The sequence below is a fragment of the Sipha flava genome, unplaced genomic scaffold (genome assembly GCF_003268045.1).
Source record: "Sipha flava isolate LNK unplaced genomic scaffold, YSA_version1 50_pilon_pilon, whole genome shotgun sequence".
Lineage (NCBI taxonomy): Eukaryota > Metazoa > Arthropoda > Insecta > Hemiptera > Aphididae > Sipha > Sipha flava.
The window spans coordinates 1,375,288-1,394,487 of NW_020273428.1; the positions used below are offsets into that span (position 1 = coordinate 1,375,288).

The 19,200-nt window shown below is 33.8% G+C and overlaps 2 protein-coding genes and 1 non-coding gene across 5 annotated transcripts in view; 2 read left to right on the top strand and 1 right to left on the bottom strand.

Moving 5' to 3' along the window:
• Positions 1 to 19,200, top strand: part of LOC112690574 (calcium uniporter protein, mitochondrial) — an 80,906-nt gene that overhangs the window by 32,218 nt on the left and 29,488 nt on the right. The window lies entirely within an intron of this gene.
• The window catches only part of LOC112690573, a 36,730-nt gene that overhangs the window by 8,668 nt on the left and 8,862 nt on the right, over positions 1 to 19,200 (bottom strand). The window contains exon 1 of one of the 2 annotated variants that reach the window (XM_025564608.1): positions 14,105 to 14,415. The exons of the other annotated variant lie outside the window; for it this stretch is intronic. The gene's annotated coding sequence lies outside the window, so the exon portion shown is untranslated. Of the gene's footprint in view, positions 1 to 14,104; positions 14,416 to 19,200 lie in introns of those variants that run through there. 2 annotated transcript variants of the gene reach the window in all.
• Trnas-aga lies at positions 2,322 to 2,403 on the top strand. The gene has a single exon. It is a non-coding gene; the product is annotated as a tRNA-Ser (tRNA).

Consider the following 19,200-nt stretch of genomic DNA (forward strand, 5'->3'; position numbering starts at 1 on the left):
AAAATGTAGGAAGAATAATGATTATCAAATTTTTATATTAAAGCAATTAAATGTATTTTATGGTCTCGTGATTAAGCTTAAAGATTTTGTAGGAAGTATTTTTTTTATAGTTCAAATGCATTTTTATACCACAAATTAGTGCCAAAGAGGTTTTTTGTGTCATTTGAACTTTTGTTGTTTATTAATTTTATCCCATTGGAAATGATCCAATATCATCTTCAATTTTTAACTTTAAATGCTAAAATCTAAAGAAAGACAAAATGCTGTAAAATGTGTTTATGATTAAATATAACTTTAATTATATCTTAAGTTATTCCTGTAGTAAAAAATTATATTATTTTTCGTAAAAAGCTGATACTTATTCCGCGAATTTTCTTACGACCTGATAAAAATTCCTAAAAAAATCATTATATAATATATCTATATATGTGCCTTTAATACTACTACAATAAATATTTGTACTTCTAAATATTTTAAGTGATAGCTGATATTAGTACTAATAATAGTTTTTACGTACGCAAAAAACATCATACAGGGTGTCTCTGCTGTTTTATTATTAATGGAATGTAACTGGTTTTCACTTGACAGTAAAATATATTGTTACAAACGCACTGGGTTAGTAGAAACACTTCCGAAACATGGCATATAACATTTTATTGTATAGTGTCCCTATAGAAAGTATCAAAAAACTAAAATCCATAAAACTGGATATTCGTATAACTATGATTATATTACGACTTATGTTATTATATTTGACATAATTCTAACTTTCATTACGTATTTAATTAGACTACATTTCAAATTCATAGCTATAATGAGAATACTGAGTTATATAAATGGATTTATTTTAACAGTTTTTATTCTTTTTCAAACACTTTAAAACACTATACTCTACTGTACACTTTACAACCAATAGTTTTCATTGAAGCTTCTTTGGCTTTTTTATAAAACACTTTATATTACAATTTAATCACTACTGTTGCATTCAATGATTAATGCATTTTAAAGAAACACATAAGTGTACATATTTAAAATGTTCAATTTTATGAAAAGTAGAACGAATATGTTACAAAGTAAGTTTTTATAATATTTCAACCGTTTTGGTTGATGTTTTTTTATAAATAATATGACGAAAACTCCGTTCCGTTATCTGAATACAAAATTTAATGAAATTTACATATCTATTACTTTTTTTGAAATATAAAAGAAAATATAATTATTCATGTATCGACAGGCCTGGATGTGAAAAATGTTGTAAATACATATGTCTACGTATAAAAGTATAAATAATAATCGTTTTAAACAAAATGGTGGCATACGAAACGAAATCAGTGCACTGATGTAGTATTACAATTTTTGAAATAATACCTACACCTCCTCCTAATCCGTTCAGTGTCCATAAATCAACGAGAGATGTTTTAATAATAGATAATAAAAATAATTTGTGTAATAAACGGCTCTAATTGTAAAGAAAAATCGTTTACGTAATGTAGGTACATAACTTACGCATGGTTAATATTTTAAATAATAATTGTTTAAATCATAATAAAGATTAAAATTATTCCTATGTGTAAGCGCATTATTTCTGTTACACTTCTTACGTAATCATGTTAGGTATCTACTAATAATGTTATAATTAACTCATGCGTAAAATTATTTAGAATTTTATTGTGATCTATATTAAAAAAAATATAAATTATGCTAGGTATTCATTTTAATTGTTATTTTTTCTTTTTAATTGTTTCTTCTTGTGGCTAAATCAAAACGTCACTTGTCAAATTCGTCACTATAGGTAGGTATATTCTATATTTTTTTTTATTCTCAGCTTACCGGTCCATTAAAGAACATTGCTGCCTTCAAGAAGTCTCGCTGTGCATCTTTGTTATAGTATCTACTGGTAAACGTAAAAGTTACATTTTGGTCTCCAAGTCTCAGGTTATTATATGGATCCACTGATTTCTTGGTCTTCCTAAGCACCGTTTTTGTTAATTTTTCCTAAGAGTATTTTTTCATTTGCTCTCCAAATTATCCAAATCACTTTATTCAATTATTCCTAATAAACGCTAAGATATTTGGTTTGTTGTACAATTTCGTTGTTATATTTTTTATTATAACCTAATCTAACCTATTTACTATTACCTATATGTAAAATGTAAACCGTAATTTTTAGTTAGAGAAATTGAACTTTTTTTGGAATCATCACAGTTCTTTCGTAATAACTGATACATTTAAAAACTGATTTGGTTAGTCAAAATTATTTAATACCTGGTTGAATGCGTATGGCCCTTATATACACCAATTTTTTCAATTGCATGTATCGAGCAGTCGTGGCCGAGCGGTTAAGGCGTCTGACTAGAAATCAGATTCCCTCTGGGAGCGTAGGTTCGAATCCTACCGACTGCGACAATTTTTTTTCCCTATTTTTTTCTTTTCATCATAATAAAATAATACATATAATACAACTTGCAATTAATTTAAAAGTTTGTTCTTTTACACTCATAAAAGTCTTCAAAACTTTTCAGATACTCCGAAATAGTTTTTTTTTCAAAATATTATAACTTTGTTGATATTGCCAGGTATATGACCCGTTTGCCTCCACCCTCCGGGAGACCGCTCTGATACCTTAAGCTAGTTATGTTGAAAATGTTACGGTGTATTATTTCAAAAATAAAACAAACAAAAATTTAAACTTGTTGCATACGTGTTATTATTCGAAAGAAAATTTTATTTTGATGATTTATGACTATGTGAAACTTTTATATGTCGTTTATATGTTTATGTTATCGACACGACGAAATTTTATGTTATAATGTGTATTGTCTCACATTTTTTTTTTTATTTGTTCTATATGACCTAAATAATGCAAAAACTTTTATTCGTGAAAAATATTTATTAATATTTTTCCACCTTAACCGTTGTGTACTGAAGTTGATCTCTAAACTTTGAAGTATAGAAAATAAGTGAAAGTTGAAAATTAATATTGTGCAGACCCGCTTTCTACAGGTGTCCCAAGTAGATATAACCGTTGCGATATCTTCCGAGATACTGAAGATCTTATATTTTTTTTGTATGATAATCTGGGGCAAGAACTACAAATATTTATAATTTGTTAAATTTTTGTTTTGATAACCATTTAAATAAATGTTTACTTTTTTTTTTTTAATTTGAAAATATAGTCATTTTAAAGAATTTATTTTCTGATCAAATTTGATATTTTAATTTTTTTTAACCTCATGGTTTTTTAGTTTTTATTAAATAAGATGTACACTATATCTGTAGTGCTTAATAATAACCATAATAGTATTATGCTATTTCCTCCTTTAATAGTTTCCATAATTTATATAATAAATAAACTATTTTTTATAAAAAAAAAAATAAAAAAAATCGTGTGGTTTGTGAAAATAAATAGTTAAATTCTTAACAAATTTTTCGAAAACAAAAAATAATTTTTCAACTTTTTATCAAAACAAAAAAAAACAAATTAAACATAAATATTTTTAGACCTTATACCTGGGAGTATTATAAAAAAACAGATTTCGATTATCTTCATTATCTCAGGAGATATTACTGTGGGACACCTGATATAGCACTAGTTAACCGTATTCACATCAACATAATACTATTGTGAAATTTCATATTCATAGCTGATGCATGCAAATAATGTGTTTGAAAAATATCAGCTTACTGGTTTACATTTTGATTTGACTTATTAAGAATAGCATGATATAGCAACTATATATATATCAACCGACTTTGTAATAATAAAAAAAAGGTTCGACATCAATAAATCATACTAATTAAAGCTAATATTAATTAATCAAAACTTTTTAATTAGTCGCGATAAACGTTTTATTAGATGAATTAATTTAATTGTAATTTATATAAATTTCGAATCGCCTTTACTCCCTTTCCACCGTCAATAATTTGATTATGACATTTTGACTTACGGTCCGCGTAACATTTCAAACATTTGTATGCGGCCCAAATTTAAAAAAAAGGTTGAGTATGACGCTCTTTACGTGTAGGTATATAATATGCATGATATACCTAGGTACTTTTAGCATAAATATTTAGGCGGCGACGTCAGTGGATGTGACAATGTCTACATGTCTTATTTTTGAATTTTTGAAATCTCGAAAATTAACGGATGTCATAAATTATACGCGTGTACGTCGATCGAATTTGAAAACGTATTTAAGAAATATTTTTTTTCTTAGCGTTTTTATCGCATGCGATCCATCTGCATAATATTTCGGAATGATATAAAACTGTAGCCGATTCGGAAGGGCCCCCAGGCAATACGAGCATTACTTCAAAAAAATTAGTTTTGTTTTTATGGCTTAAAATATTATGTGAGCTTCTATGTATCCTGGCGAAATAGCGATTAACAATATTGAATAAGTAATGGGTTTGTTGGATTATTTCTCAGCAGCTTGATGATATATAACGATTCCAATATATTTATGTATCAATGGTTAAACTTCTTTGCTTTTTCTGTGTACTCATCGGAAACATTGACTAACAATACGAATATGATGTTTTCCACTTTTTCTATATTGGTGTTGCAACATACAATTAACTTTTGATCGATTTCTGCATTAAAAGAGGTATAGTGTTGGATAGAATTATATATATATATATATATATATATAGAGAGAGAGAGAGAGAATACAATGTGTCAAGTCTGACGGTGATAATGTATTTTCCCCTTTGTAATTATTAGCTCGTGTTGATATTCTAACTTCATTACCGTAACATAATCAATCATTTTCCAGTCATTTTGTATACGTGTGAAAAATTATTAGCTTTTTAAACAAGAGTCAGTTTTGATTATGCGCATTGCATTTTGGTTACACGTTTCGTGAACGCGTTTGCTTGGTAAAGTACAATAATGTTATTGCGTGGTACACAGCACAGGTAATCCTGTTCATTAAACATTTTGTTTCTTCTAACGAGAATAAATTATATTGCTATGTCATTCTATTTTAAACAATATAACCATGGAGGATTTTATTTTTTGATGGGTTTCCGTTTCACTGTTTATTTTATTTTTCATGGTTATTCTCATAACCGGTAGACTTGAACTTTTTGATACGAAATTTTAATTATCGCTTTTGACAAACGCAAAAAGTCGAAATATATCCGTAAAAATGAATACTACGATAAAAGCTTATCTATTATTACGGGGGCTTTGTGACTATTACTATTTGTTATATGGTTTTTTAAAATCTGTACCTGCGATTCGTTTTGGAGATCCTACAGTGGTTTAAGTTAATGATATATACTGTAACCACTGCCGTTGAAACTATTGTATGCGGGTGTGTTTTTATAGCGTATATTTTTCCCCAGTACACTAGCGCAATCCGAAAAGGTCACAGAACTACTATGTGAGGACGACCGCGCATTTGTGGTTAAAAACCTATGCAGGTAACGTTTTGGCATGGCGGCGAATGCGATATTGATCTTGGTTATCTACAAGTACATTTTATACGGTGTGCGATGATACCGCCGCCGCTCACATTAGAGAGTTATATTATTGTATCTGTTTTCCAACGACACCTGCAGTGAGTTCGGATGAAAATTTAATACAATAGAAAGCCGCAGCGCATTAAAAAAAAAAAAAACTAAAATGTCTACATCATACTCTTGCATTGTGTTACCGGAAAAATCGATTGGACTTTTTTCATTCTCCTTGTTTAATACTATATTCTCTTTCCTTGTCTTTGAATTTTGTCCTTCACCCGAATAGCAATATGTCAATATAAAAAATTATTACGATCCGTGATGGTCAAAAAAGTTTTGAGATGCGCGGCTGTTTCTTATTGTTATAATGAGATTTGACTTCATAAATATATAAATAGGTGTATAAATGTACGAGTACATGGTTTGTGGTTATATTAGTGTTTTAAATTTGTTTCTTGTGCGTAGTACGGTTTTTGGGCGACTTGTAATAACAAAAGTGAGCTTTTGGAATATAAAATGAGCACATCTTTTGCTGCGGTAAGATGTACAACTGTATTGTATTAGATTCAAATGAATGGCGATATAATGCGAGTTTTCTGAAATTCGGAGTTGCAAAACTTAATTTACATAACCAGAACATTAGATGGCAAAGTGTTTTAACGTCAACTGAAATTAAACCAAAAATTCATAAAAAAAACAATTAATATTTTTCCCATATTTCATTATTAATAATAACTGGATATCAGCAATATCATTGTTCGAATAATCCACGGTCATTATACCAACGAGGTAATTTTGTATTATTGTGGTGAAATGTCTACGTATGAATTCTTGTAGAACAACGTTTTGTTAATAAAATCAAATGACACAATGTAAAAAAACTATACGTTATATGTATTTTATGAATCTAATTTCGTATGGAATGTTTTACTAATAAATTATAAGTTCTAAGCGATGAATTATTGATTACAGACATGTTGTAATAATTATAGTTTATTTAGTTTTACCGGTGCTTTGGTTTCCGATAAAAAGTTTCCTGTATATTATTCAATAATCTATCTATCGAATGAATTGTGAAATATAAGTTAAATAAATATGCATAAAAAATGAAGTTTTAAAAATTACTTAAAATTTTAACATAATTTTAATAGTAGTTTATAATATATATATAAGAATAAATAGAGATTGAAGTATCAACGATCTTTTTCTTTTTGAATCAAGAACCGAGCAGGTATTTTCACATTACTACCACTTGGCCCCAAAGTATCAACGATCTAGAAAATATCATATTTTACTTTCAGATTTATTTATACTTGTCAAAATTTGCAATTTTATGCTTTTATAAGTTTTTTTTTTATTTTAGCATAAGATTTAAATTGAAATACTTGAAAAATATCGACACCGAATTCTTCGCTCATATTTTGTACAATAACTATAATTATAAACATGTTTTGAAGTTTGTAAAACGACACTGTTTATCATGGATTTTGGTAAGCGCGATGTACTCATATTGTTATTATTTATTATTGCTTTTAATTGGGAAACAATAACGCAGCATATTTTATTTTTCAATTAGTATTGTACTGGTAAAAAAAAATATTTCTGAAGAAATTAAATTGATATTTACTACATATGAAATATTTTATTGTACTCTACACTTTCAGACCCTTAACGCGATATATTGTTTCCCGTTGCAATAAATTATGCTTAGAATACGGCAACCTACGGGTTCCCTAGTGATAATATTTGAATAATTCTAGAAATTCGATGATACAAAATTACTGTTAATATACATTGGAGTTATATCGATGAGGGTGAAATTATTTCTATTATTTATTATTACTCATTATTTATTAAGGTTTCTATAATTTACTTTTATGTGTCATTCTCGACAGTTATTTTGTTTTTTTTTTGTTTTTTATTTCTTTATAAATATATTCTAATGTAAAATGAATTAAGTATAGATGTTTTTATGTGACAAAAGCGTTTTGAAAGTACAAATGTGCAAATTTAATTGCCAATCAGAATATTATTACGAATATTATTTTAATAAAATAAAATTCCTGTTATTTTATACTAACATTTGTTAATATATATAATAATAATATATTTATAAGTATATTATTTGAATGGGAGAACTGCAGTTCATAATTACATTGTTGAAGAAATCATTAAAAATAACAAATGTCCTTCGTATATTATACAAAACTAAAACTATTGTTACCAATCATAAATCATTACGTACCCAAGTACACAATAATTGTAAGGTAATTTTTTATTATAAATTATGTATCTCATTTTGTTAGTAAATGAATAGTTAAAATTACACTCATTACTGTATTGAAACGTATTGTGTAAATTGAATGTAATCAGCAGAATATAATGTATGGAATATGTACTCAATGTTAGCGTTTAGTCGTTTCGTAAATAAGTTGAAATAATTTTGTACTATTTCCTTAGCGATGAATTGTTTCACTAGGGTGATTTTATTTTGAACTTTTATTGTACATTTCCCCTCCTTGGAAAAGGGTGGTTGGACAAGAAACACTTATTATTATATTTGATGAGTGAAAAATATGTACCGCGTATACAGACACGCGCACGTACGTACGAGTCGGTCGATCGTTGTGTATATTATACTAATCGTGATTAGTGCAATTAGCAATAATAAAACATTTAAAATTCATACGTCGTAAGAACCGAAACGATTAAGAATGATTTGTTGATTATAGTAATTGGTGTTATTATATTATGGTATAGCGACACGTGCATTGTTTACTGTTGCCGAATATACGTTTTTGGTTCGGAAAAGAATAATTACATTTCCCCGTCGCGCAACTCGTGATTTCCTACGGACTTCAACCGGAGAGTACTGCACCAAGCCGTGCGATTTCCGTGCACTCGGACGTCGTACATGATTATGGTACGGCGAAGAAGCCGAGTCATATTTCTCCGAGTAGCTGATGCGTTTTCCGTGTTATTGGTTCGTCGTAAACTACTTACGATCCGGTTATTCGTTATCGATATTCGTGTTTTACTTTTACTGCGCGCCCGCGTTCCGAATGGAATTATTCCATTGATGTACTCGTGAGATTCGTCCACGCAACGACGGAGCCGGCGGCAAACGGTAGCATAGTGGTAATAAAAAAAAAAAACCACGAGAAAAACCGGGGGTGAAAGAAATTAAAAGATTTACGAGATCGGAATTAGAAAAAAATGTATAAAACAATAAAAAAATAATATCGTCCGTGATGCAGTTGAAGCGACCGTGTAACAGATAGCCTAACCCGCGCGTATATTATATTCATTACGTGAACACCGTGACTAAAGTTTCGAGTTGTCAATACAACAATAATAATAATATCCGTGGGCGCGCTTGACCTTGCCCGATATAATACGTAAGGCGATACATTTTTTCTTCTCCGGATCGTATGTACGCGCGCGCGAGTGAAAGCGTCGACGATGATAGTAATCCATCGGAACGTATTGTCGCGTACAAGTGAATAACGTCCGGTGCATTTGCGTGGTTAATTGTGTATCGTAGTATATTCAACCGGAAAGACAGGCTCTCAGCATCTTTTGCACCTTGCGGAGATCTTCGGCTCCTCGTTCCCGTTACACCTCCAATTCAATGGTACACCAAGGTTTTCAGTCTTATGTAAAAAAATTTTACGCACGTTTAGCGGATTTTTTTATTTCTGTGATACGCGTTTTAATTGATAATTTGATCGTGTTTTTGCCAATCGCGAGTAATAATCGATCTCCGGCAACGCGTGACCGCAGTGGGCAACCACAGTTTTGCCGTCCGCTAGTGCGCTGGGCATAGCTGCACATGCTAATCCGCTCATAATGAAATCTGTTCGTGTAAAATAAGCAATCGCAGTCCGCGATGCGAATGTGTCGCAAACGGCAAATGGCTAAAATCGTGTGTGAAAAAAATACCTATCATATCTATCTCGCGTATTTGTGGCGTGCAGAATCTTTTTCGTCTTTTTATCTACGAATGGAAGAATTCATTTTCTCGCACCACCCTTTCATCATTACATACGATGTATGTTTTATTCAGGGATGTTTACAAGATTTTCGGTCTGCTACGTCGGTAAATACAGCACAGGCTGCACGGACCTTTTATCGGTATCTGTAGGAATACTTGTAAAACAGTAACATAGCACCCAAAAATACCATCCACGCTCCCGTCCAGTTTTCGAGTGTGGTCCATTCGTGACGTGCGTCGTGACGTCACCACCATGTGCAGTTTAATGTATTTCCGTTTTTTGACGCAGGGTTGGCTTAATGTTACAATAGTCGTACGATTACACATTACTGTGTCTATGCTATTAAGTATATAACAAGATCGGCCGACATTATTATTCGCGCAGCGTCCCGTAACGTGTCGTTGCGAAATTTTCCATCTTACGGTGACACAGAAGTAATATAATATAATATAATACCGATGAGTGAGCTTTTCGAAACGATGACTTGGCAATAGCCAAAGTACACTTTACAAGCGAATATGTGTAAATCTACAACGGCCCTGTAACACGCAGACTATAATATAATGACGCGTTCCCCCGAACATAGCAACGATGATACCGATCTTTCGGTTTGTTCGGACGAATATTAGTACATTATTATTTCGCGCTGCACAATCGCATATTTTAAATAGATTTACAATATTTTCAGGACGCCAGGATGTGACATTCATTAATGTGTACGTAGAGTTTATAACCTAATATGGTTTCTTTTGACCGTTTCCGTTACGTGTTTTATTGTTACCCGTCACTACTGTTATTTATTCAATTTTTCATGTTACTAAATGTTATCATTATAGTTTTGCGTTTTATTCTTTCATCTTCTATATAGTTAGTTGATTTTTATCCATTTTTTCTATTCTTTTCGCAAGACATCAAACGCACGTCGCGATCTAATGCCGATAATATAACGTATGTATTATGTATTTAACAACGCTCGCCTGTTACTTGCAACGTACCCTACTCGTATATTACACACCAATAAGACGCGATGATTAATTGTTTTTCTTAATATACAATATATTATCAGCTATGCATATTTATGTCGATTATATAAGGAAGTCGAATCGAAATTAAGCCTTTAACATATTATAATATTAACGTCCACACGAAGGTCAGGTCCTTGGGCTTTTCATATTAGTGCGAGTAGATGTAATAATAATATTTACTCGATGTAATGCGTTTAGCTTAGTTATTCAACGATTATATACTGGTAATGTTCAGAAACTCTATTTTTCAGTTTATAATTTCCTTAACAAAATAAAACAATGAAATTATGGAAATATATATTATTTTATTTCACCTCGGTTTTTCAAACTATATTAATTTACGGACGGTAATTTGAATAATAATTAAATGTAATACTCCACTACTCTATACCGATAACAATGCGATTGGTTGTACTGTGTTCAAGCACTATGTAATTAATAAAACCATAAAATGCTATATTTAATTTTATTTCGACTTCAGTACGAAGTTTTTAATTTTAGTACCGATTTAAAATGTACAAAACTTGAGCTGCATATATTAATATCTTTAATACTTTAATTTTCTATGAAAATATATGAGTTTGTGTTTTAGCACAAATATTAAACACTAACCTTAAATATTTATTTAATATGTACGATTTATACAAAAAGTGTCTAATTACGTTAAACAAACTGCCCTATATTGTAAATATACTTTATACATTGTCAATGGATTTTGTTTGTTTAAATTGTGATTCAAATATATTTGTTTTTTTGCACCAAAATAATAATGTGTGTGAAGATTATTTATTTGAATAGCAATTATTTTATTTTTTCTCTTGATCATATCTAACATTTATAGTCTTGGTTATATACCGAGTTCACGCAGCGTTTTAAACACGTATGCATCTTCTTGATCAATATTTCCATAATTTTCGTCCATGAACTTTATTTCGATCACGTATGTACAAAACCGTATTTAATTCAAGCGCTTACAAGAAGTAAAATGTCACCTGATATTGCATCAGACCCAAGGAAATGACATTTTATGAGTATGGGTAAAATTTGATCTGCGTATAGATTAACTGGGGTTCATGCGAGCCTTGTCGATTCCCTCACGAATTAATGTAATACATTCGGTAATAGTACAAAAGCACTAAACAAAATGTATTGTCTCCATTGCCCGCATTGCAGTTGGTACACGATATGACTATTATTATTATTATTCGTTGCATGGATTTCATCATGGTAGTATTATTTTCTCAGCATTCGTTTAGTTTTTGTTCGTACGATGATTTTTGTGACCCAAGTCTTTCGCCTACTCGTCTGATAATTGTTTTCAATGATCATGCCATTAAAATAATACGTGTTGAAAACAACAAATCACTTGTTACAAAAGCTTTCCCGTTTGCCCGCAAGGTACCGGAGACGATTGCAAACCTTATGATTGCTGAATAAGAAGAACACGTTAATGAGTACATGGTAAACGTGCTTAATCGATTAGGTCAGCGCGATAACAATGTGAGAGGAAAGACAATACGCATTCGTTATTCGTTACAGAATGACGAAAAAAAAGCACTATAATAATAATAATTTGTCTTTTCAAATATCAACAATTACGGTTAATTAACGCCCTGTTGCGTCACGGACAATATAATATTATAATGTATTATGATATTCGCGAAAGATGACTACGGAGGAGATAGGAGACTAAAAATACACATGACGCTTCGCGACGTTGATGATTTCACTCTCCTGCATGCTTTCTGCTCGTTTCACGCTGAAGCCTGCATCGGACTACGGCTCTCTGCCCGGCAAATCCGGTCATTTGCAGTGGGATATACGATTTCCTCCCAGCGTGGTGTACCTATGTACTATATATCAACTATAATATGTGTGTTGATACCATATAAAATAAATTCGTCTGTGTACACGTTATAGTAGTAGTAGTGCGTTCCACATATCCATTCCGCAGGTGGATGTTACGGTCCGTCGGATAGTTCTAATGAACATGTAGGAACACACTCCAAGAGGGAGGGCACTCATACAAGCGTGACGTCACTTCCGACAAACGTAGATCCGGCTTTTTGCGAATCGGCTATACGGAATTTCTGGCTTTGTTTTACATAATTCTAAAACAAATTATCATTCAATGTATACATGCACAGTGGCCGGGTTCAGAGAACTCGCCGAGTACAATACTTCTTAAAAATCGTTGTTTTCATACTCATGTTTCCTCTTATCTTTACATTATATCATCGTATCGAGATTAAAATTTTGTTTTCATTTCAACCGTCCTTTAATAATGATTACTATTTTGTATTTTAATCACAGAACCTTTTTAATCCAACACTTGTGTTTTTATTCGTAATGATTTAAACGAGATTAATGTAAAAACGAGCAAAGTTTTATCGAATAAAATCCTTTAATCCTCTTCTTCTACCATACGCGATACACAACACAAAACGTGGAGACAGTTATCATCAGTTGTCATTTTGTTTGCCATAACCATATTAATCTTAGTCTCCCGGCAAAACTATTCGTTGTACATTTATATTTAGTTTCTCGTTAGTTACGCTGTGAAACATCATGATATATAATAATGTAGAGTGCATAGAAAACCTCATATCTTCAACTGTCAACGACGCAACCCACTTGTATGGCACAATGTTTACATTTTAAAATTGACTTGAATAATATATATTCGATGTTTGAAAGTAGTTTATTTAAAACATAAGTAGGTGTATTATGTCACAAAATAATTTATGGAAATTGTGCGATGCACAGAACTGTCTTGTGAAATCTTCAGTAATCGCACAGTTAATTGTACATATTCGAACCATCGAAATATAAAATGTGTAAATTTTAATTTGCCTTTTCGTCCACACATCATATAGTTATCGTACTTATCGTACAATTAATCTAATTTTCATTTTCTAAGTATTCTTACACTAACCCGCGCGTAATAATTCTTGCGTAAAAACTGTGACATTAGATAAAAGTAATAAAGAATATTCTTTTAAATGATTCACAGTGACGGATGGGCAAAATAGTTTTATCCCGACGTAGTTTCGAACGGAGCTGTGTGTAAGTACATAAAAAGTCAGTGAATAAAAAGTACAATACTTAATCGAATTGAATAAAATTAAATAAAAGGAAAAGAAAAAGAGATAGAGAGAGATGATGTTCGAATTGTGCCCAAGTAAAATGCTTTAAATGAGTGACTGTCGAAAATAAGAAAAAAATGTACGATAAACTAAAATCGCATTCGGTGTTGTGTTGAATTCATCAAAAATAGTTCGTCAGAACAGTTTATTGCATATTACATAAAAAAAACGAAAAGATTCAAATCGTTTTCTAACGGCATTCGAGTGTATAAAATAAATCACTAGTAATGTGGTAAATGATTACTTTTACAAATAAAAAGCGATATCGATTCAGATTCGTCGTATGAACATTCGATTAGAGGATTAGAATCGACGTCGCCCGACGCATGCATATCGGTGTTAGATACTCGAAACGCGTTCGTCGACGATATTCGCGCGTTTTTCAACCAGAGATGTCGGTGGGTGATGGATAAGGTAAAATTCGGCTGTGAAAAACGAAAACCAAACGACGCAAACGTTGATGAAAAAGACTCACCCGACCAAGTGGTGCAAAATCCGAATCGTTTTATATGTAGTCGATGTTGTACACTTTGTGTTTTCGTTCACTCGTCCGTTGCGATCGACACACGCAGACTACGCGTTCACGAGGATTGTTCGTTGCGAACGAACGTGTTTTTTTGGGTCTACGTGACGCGGCGGCGGTGGCGGCGGCGGAGCGAGTGCGACATGTACGCGTACGGTGCGCGGACGACGCGATAGGACTGCACCGCGAACACGCCAGGTGAAGTGACGGGTGCGTGTGTACGAGCGCAACAACAACAACAACGCGTCGTTCGGCCGCCGCCGCATGTATGTACCGCGTTTGTCGTCGTCCACCGGAACGTCGCCGCCTCCGCCGTCGTGGTTCCAAGGTCTGCGCGGCCAGGACCAGGAGTAGGAAGAACCCCGCGATATGCTCCTCCCAGAAAAACCGACTTTCGCAGCGCACGGATACGTGCTTGTACATCGTGTGAGATGATCTCGCGGACGGGTCGAAGGGCCTAACCCTTTGCACAATGGATGCAAGTCGCTGCGACCGACGAATACGTTCACCTGATCCGTGTCCGCGCGCGGTTAGCGGACGGTTGGAAACGAGCGACGTGACTCAACGGTAAATAATCGCGTCCCGTACAGACACGTTTGAAATTGTCGCGTTTGTAAATTTTGTTATTTCACCGTGTTGGAATTTCATCAAGGACCATATCCTTTCGACAAGAAACAATTTGTAACAACGAGACATTGCAGGAAAGGTGAAAAGTAGTTATGGGTTTTACGCAAAAACGAATGGATCGTGAGAATTTCATAAATTACTTCGAGACTTTTTTCAGGACGAGTAAAAACTCAAATTCAAATACTACCGGTGATGGGTTCGCGAAAATTTCATGCGATCGTACACATGCGGAGAGAGTCGGATCGTACGTTATCAGCGTGACGAGATGGAATACGCGAAATTCCACAACATTTCGACGATTTGTAACGATTATACTGTAACGTCTTGGAGAGTATAATAATTAAACAGTTTCAAACGTATACGAACGAAACCGTGTATTATGTAATATAAAATACTCTGCAATTATATTTCACGTACATAACAAATACACCTCTAGTGAAATCATCTAGTGAAGTCAGAACTTTTCATCGGATTTGATCGTAGCAGCCCCTACACCCGTGGATTCACGTGGTCTCCGAATCGGATGTGTGTACACGCAGAGCATAGGGTTCAAAAGAAGAAGGGACGCACGTGCGTGCGTGATTGTACCATAATTGTACTGTAACACGAAAAAAATGAATAAATCACCTCGGGAAACACAGTGCTTTAGTCGCTCTGCAGTCTACCGATAAAGTATTAGTAGTTCCGATTTTATGCACTTAAAAAGCTTAAAATAGTATGCATTTATACATAATTTTTCCTTCAATATCTATGCATTTCAATTGGATAAGCTTAATATCTTAAGTGCAAATGTTAGCTTATAACATAAACTAAAAAAAACAATGAATAAACATTCAATAAATAAAACAAATACTTTTACAGTTTTACACTCAACCCATAAAAACACATGACATTGTGTACGTTTTTACTAATATCTCAATTTCATAAAATATGTGACTCGTGACGTTATCATCGATTGAAATAATGAAGTTTTCTGGAAGTTGTATTTCATCGCGTCCTGATATAATTAATAATATTTGTTCTAATACTTGAATTCCTTTATTTTTTTAAAATAATCGAAATATTTTAGTTTTTATAGTGGAACGTTTATCATCAAGTATATTTCACTAATCGTAATCTAATTTCTACCGCGAAACATAAATAAAATAACAATACACTTTAATACGCAAAATAATCTTTTTTTCTGTGCGTTCACTTTTATACGAACCGTCCACGTTTCTTGGTCCCATCGAACCGCACACACTCATTACAAAAACGTAAGCGCATACAAGTCCGAATTCTTTTATTGTATATTTTATCACGTTGTACATCGTCGTCGTACCCTTTGTTAACATGTCGCGCAACGCACACACGCGTTACCCTACACTCGCCGACGCGCACGTGTTCGTTGGTTACACGTAACATGCGAGCAACGAACAACAGCTTTTCCAACCGCCGAATCCCCCTCGCAGTGGTGCCGCCCCTCACCTTCTCCGGCCGCGGCTCCGCCGTACGTTCGTTCCGGTCGGATGACCGCGTGCGCCAGCTGCGCGCGTTCGCTTTCCGTACGGGTACCGGCTGCGTACGTGTACCAGTGAGTGCGTTCGTGGTGCAACGGTACCCCGTCCGAACGTAAAATGTTTGACAATTAACCGCCGTCGAGCGCCCCTGCGCCGTAATTAGCTGGTTTCCCCGTCCGCCGCGGTGACGTCTAACCTCGTTTTCCGGGACGCTCGTTGCCGGTGTTCTCTTCGTTGACCCGGTGCGGTACGTGAATACCTACCGGTCGGTCAAACGTCTCGGTGACGAACAACGTCCGACTACCACGATTGGTCACGAGTAGCTCGTAGTAGTCCAATGATCCCCGAAGTGGACACATGCAGTCGAGTCGCGATAACTCGAAAAACTTGACTAATCGATGTATTATAAGTCTTGTTAATTCGAATATAAAATTGTGATAAACAGCTCAGTCGAAGTACATTATTATATCCCCGAAATATCTGTACTGTATAATAAAGAGTAAACGAGTGGATAGAAACTGATTATTGGCGCATGCACATAACAGTAAGTATGTGTAGTAATGTACAGCTAAATACAGTTGTCAGTTGTTTCGAAAAATCAGGATTCTATTTTAATGAAGTATGATGGTGATATATGTTTAGAAAACAATGACGAGATGATGGTGGATAAATGCATATTGTAGCAAATATACTTAATATCGATCAACCGACTACATTTCAATCGTATGCTACAATTGTTGATAATGTTGTAGTCAATGGACTAGACTATTATATACTAGTATTATATAGTATCTATGATATATATTTTTACTGATAACAAAATCATAGGTATAAAATGTGGAACATGTATATCAAATAATGATTCATGCTGAGCCTGGAACAAAAAAATGTCTGGAAGACCTTTAAATATGATTACGGTGAACCAAGCTATGTCATAACTACAAACTGTTAAGCAATTCGTTGAATCTGTCGAGAGTGTGAATACTACTATATTCGAAACCATAGGCGAATTCAAAGATTTCGTGTTAACATTCATGCACGTATATTTATCATAACGTTTTTCATCGTAAATTTTTAAAATTATATTTCATTACATATCTCGAAGTGAATTTTTATCTCCTTTGAATTTCGAGCTATCGCGACTTGACTGTATATATATTATAAGGTCTGTAGTAATGATTGTCAACGTTGTGGTTGTTTACTACGAATGTAATAAATTATCTCGCATTAACAGGGAAACAGATGAGCAAATATTTCAGAACTCTTTTTTTAATGAAAATTTACCGTGTATAATTCCAAAAAACATTGTTTAATTTTAACGTTATTATAAAAAAAAAATATTATTAATGTTTATCGTTAACAACGGTGTAGTTGGTTTTGATCCGCTAAAAACACGACGGATACGAATGTACTTCTTTAGTGAAAATGTATATCAGTTAGATACGCGCGCACTGCATTAGTCGTAATAAAAGTAGAAAAACAAAAATAATGTTTAACCGTTTCGCAAAAGCATTTCGTATTTTTTTTCGTGCGCTGTGGACAACAAACGCGTATACGCCGTACAGATATGACTGCGAAACGTCGGCAGTTCGATTATAAAAATATACAATTACGCGGATAGTTTCGCGGCTGTCTAGCAAAAAAGTTTTTCGTTTCCTTCCGTCCCTCGTGCCCGCTCGCCGCACACATCTGGCACCTGATGATTATTTCAATTAGTGTACGTTGCACTCGATTGCATAATACATTATTCTTTTGTCGTCAACGTCAACGCCGCCGCCGCGCGTACGGTTCGCGTATTCGATTACAACTGCACAGCTCGTCTCTCTCTTCCTGTCGCACGTTTTCCACCCCGTCGTTGCGCTCGCAGAATAATTACCGCACTCGGTATATTATATTATTATATTATACGCGCACTGCAGTATTATATCGTATGCATTGCCGCCGTCATTAATAATTGTTGTTGTTGTTGTTATTACACTATTGTTGTTCTCGAAACGGTATCAAAAGGTATAACACGATCGTGTAAGATACCGTCGAAACGTTCGTCTGTGCGTGCGATTACCGTACGCGGTAGTTAACGCAAAGTAAACGAATGTTGCAAAACCGTTCGGATTAATTAAGGCGCGCAAACAGAACTTAATAATAATATAGGTGAGCGGATCAACGGCATTATCGGATTAAGTTTCTCCCCCATTCCCTTCACCGCCAACGCGGAATCTGCGAATAATATTGTGCGCGTGCCGTGAGAAATACCACGTCGTTTATAATCGTATACGCTTGTATACGCTGTACTTCTCGTAGTTGAACAGGATCCTGAGCAGGATCTTTTCGTGAGAAAGTTTTTTTTTTTTCCCCGTTACTTTTCGTTTCAACCGAATAGCGTCGACGAGTGAATGATAATATTGTTGTTGCTTTTGAACTCGAATGTGATTTTTTTCTATCGGCAATCATGCCTTTTCCGGCTTTTCCGATGTGACGCGTATGGAATCTTTCAATGGAACCACGTTTAACATCGATTGGCCAAGTATACAAAAGGGCATACATCAATTTTTTTTTACCCGGAATACCGCCGCCCGGAAGACACACTCGTATAGTAATACAAGTTAGGTAGTTCGAGTAAGGCATTGTTCGCCAAAAGCCTATATTTCTTATTGCCTTTATCCGGTAACAATAATTTGAAATCCATGCTCGTAAAAATTTGCACCTGGAAAACGCGCTACGATGGACAGAACCCTACAACTGCGTACGAAACGGACAGTTGACGTGTGTCGACCAGAACTAACATGCTGATGATCGATCCTTCGTGTACATGGTAAAAAATTAACAACACGAGAGTTTCGTTCAGACAACCTGGGGAGGAAAAAGTATACAGATTTATCAGCAGTTCATCGGTGCGCTCTTTTCAAACTATTAGTTTTGAGG